We start from the raw sequence: 3,519 nt of genomic DNA, 5'->3' as shown, positions 1-3,519 counted from the left end.
AACTCAACGAGTTGGTGAGACAACTCGGCGAGTTGACTCGAATTTTCCCGATTTTCTAAGAACAGAAGGAATTCGACGATTCGCATAGATGCACTCGACGAGTTGAGTCAATATGGACTGTTGACTTGAGTGTTGAATTTCGTTAACTTTTTTTAGGGTTTGGTCAAGTTGTGAACTTTAGAGACCATGTAGGGGTAAAAACGCTCTTTCACCCTTTTTGAGATTTAATAGAGGAGTTAGCTTAACACCTTTGGAGTTGTTAATATAAATTGTTAATTAGAGATGATTGTGATATATGTAGGCGGAGTCTAGACTAACAGTTGAGTGTGATACATTCTTGCTTTACTTACGAGCTGAGTTTTCTCACTATACTTACCTGAGTGGTAATCACTGTGCGACCATAGGTTCTTATTTGTGTTATCGACCGGAGGGTCTTATGTGCTTATATTAAGATATGTGATATCATGCATTCTACTTTGTGATTTATGTTCTATATTATTCTATGGATTTATTGAGATAGGACAAGAGGTTCCAAACCAAGCCATGAGACCGGAGGGTCTTCACTGAGACATAGGGCTGGAGGGTCTAACCCGAGCCGTGAGACTGGAGCGTTTACACTGAGACACATGATCGGAGGGTCCTTATCAAGATATAGCCATGAGAGGCTAATTATTTGTGTGTGGTATTTTGGGGAAATCACTAAGCTTTGTGCTAACATTGTTGTGTGAAATGTGTTTTAGGTACATCTCAGGATCGTGGGAAGGCATCGGCATGATTGTACACATCAACTAGTTGATTTTTATTTTGAGGATTCTGGGATATTTGACAAACAATTGTATGTCCTGTGTTTGAAATAATTTATAAATTGAGTATGAGAAATGTTAAACTATGTTTTGTGTGGACTTAAAAATGAAATTTTTATTTGAAAATTTAGAGTGTTACAGATTTCCTGATTTGTGATGACATCATAAGACTTCTAATTGAACACATCAATTTAGTCCTGGCTGGGCCCAACACTATAAGTCAACAGCAAATCATTGAGGGGCCCACTTATATTGCTTTTCCTATTAAGGCAAAAGGAATGAATAAACTGGTATTGTTCATGAGAGCTCGTTGGATATTGAAGCCGGGACATCCAATCCTAACTTTGAGGCGGGGAATGTTAGGGTGGAAAGTCACGCTTAGATGTAATTTGTGCTTACCCTCTTGTATTGTGTAATGAGTTATCTTTCCTATAAATACGAAGTGAGTAACACTCATTTATGTAATGTTCATTTGTAGAGTTAGACTAGAGAGAGAATTGTACAGGACCCACTTTGTATTTTCTTTCTAGATCTAATGAGAGCGTAAACGAGATTTATTTACTCCTTGTGTTCATGATTTTTTACAATGAAACACTAGATCTTATCAATTCTGCATATGTCATCATGATTAACACCACCACACTTTGTCAACTTCATCAACTCCCCAATTCCAAGTGGGACCAGAGTCTTTAAAGGTTATAGTTCTAAACATCCTATCATTGTTATAGACTTTCCAATTCATGTATTTGGATCCTCTTGGTGGTTTTTTCAAAATGACCTAAAATAAACTACTTATTTTAAAAGTCTTCCATTTGCCATTAAAAGTGTTTTAATAAAAATATCGTTTTTGAGCTTCTCAAAACCCATCATAACCAAGGTTTGACCCGACCCATGGCGTCATGCATATGTAAACTCATGCCACGATTTTCCAGAAATGTCAACCTAATTTATAAGCTGTTATTTTTCTCATTCTACTTTACAAATTAACACCAATACACTTTTTACAAATGATTTAAAGTAAATTGCATGCTTTATTTCTCCTATTTGTCTCGTAAACAAGTTGTACCCCTCGAAACAATACCTATTATGAAGAATAGTTATTACATATATTTTCAGCAAAATACAAAATCTTCAATATAGAATTCCTTTTGTTTGACAAATGGGACAGACTTTGAGCCTTACAGACCACTTTTAGACTTTTTGTGTGGGTGTCAGTTGCAAGCTTCTTATTGGGCTTAGATGCGGATGGAGATGACTAGCCAGGATAATATGTGCAAGAACCTCTTAGCCCGATATGCTATTTTGAAGACATGTAAGAATCGCATCTCGGTCAGGGGGAGTACACATTTATACTCCCAAGTATTTCCCGAGCCTTAAAAATATGTGGACTCTCACCACATTTTTGAGACAGGACATCATTTCCTAGGGATCTACAGTAGATAGTTAGATATGTTTTGTGCATCACACCTTATGGTGAGATGCTTGATGAACCTTGATGTGGTCCCCCAATTCACATTTTATGGGACCACATTTTTTCGGTAACACCCATTTTTGAGTCATACCCCATCTTTTACAATGGATCTTGAAATATCGGCTAATGACCAATATGTGTACGTACTTCGCCCCTAGTTTCTACCCATTGTTCATATTTTTGGAATCACAAACTTTATGGTGAAATTCATTAAACTTTCACAGAAGAAATACAAGAAGAAAAAACAAACAAAAATGAAGAAAAGTGGAAAAGAAAAGAAAAAGAAATGATAAAGAAAAAACTCGAAGAAATGCAACAAAGAAGAGGGTCAAAGGGAAAAGCAACAAAAAAATAGAAATGAAGAAAAAGAAGCAACCTAAAAAGAAAAAAAATAAGAAACCAAGTGGTAGTTCTAGTTCAAGTTCTCTCTCGTAAGAGAGAGAGAGAGAGAGAGAGAGAGACTTACGAAGAGGGAAGTTCAAAGATGAAGATTCAGGATGTGTTGTGTCTAATTCGTAGATTGAGTTGTAATTTTTTTTCTTTTGATTTTGTTGTGTAAAGGTTAGGAAAGCAAGACGGTAAAATGTAAAGGATAGTACACGGGAGAAACCCCTGAAGGCAGATGGTTTCTCGGGAGGCCCGTGTTACAAACCCTATTTCATTATAGTACACTTTAGCCTATCTAATGTAGGAATCATCGTGTATGGATGCATATTTCCTTCATGCATCATGGTATGCGTGATGAATTCAGAGTGCCCCTACTGGGCAAATCCTCCTATTTCCTTTGTCTTGTACACTCTAATGACTACCTTATTCTAACAGGGTCCATTCGTTCATCGAGTTGTCCGAAAATATGGTTTATGGCTTTAAAGTGGGGAACATTTGGAAGGCGTGTAAGATCTATACAAGACCGAATCTAACCTTGTTGACTGACATTTACGAAGTTCTATAGTGGCTTTTGTTTTTCCTTTTTAGTTTAGCTCATCCCGAGTTCATTTTCGTCTTGTTCTTAATTAAGGACGAGTACTGTTCAAGCTTTGGGTGATTTGATAGTTTGTTTTATTTGCTTCTTTTATTTAGTTTATTATAGCATTTTTAATCTTTTTGTTACTTTTGGAATGCATATTTGATCCTTTATTTATTTAGTATCGTATCAAATACTTTTTCTTTTACATGAGATATTTTGCAGATATATTGGGTCCCTGTTGTTGGATTAATGTCTAAGTCCATAACTATAATTGGTAA

The sequence above is a fragment of the Lactuca sativa genome, chromosome 2, assembly GCF_002870075.4.
Source record: "Lactuca sativa cultivar Salinas chromosome 2, Lsat_Salinas_v11, whole genome shotgun sequence".
In the NCBI taxonomy this organism is placed as follows: Eukaryota; Viridiplantae; Streptophyta; class Magnoliopsida; order Asterales; family Asteraceae; genus Lactuca; species Lactuca sativa.
Note: the sequence above shows the minus strand (reverse complement) of the source record.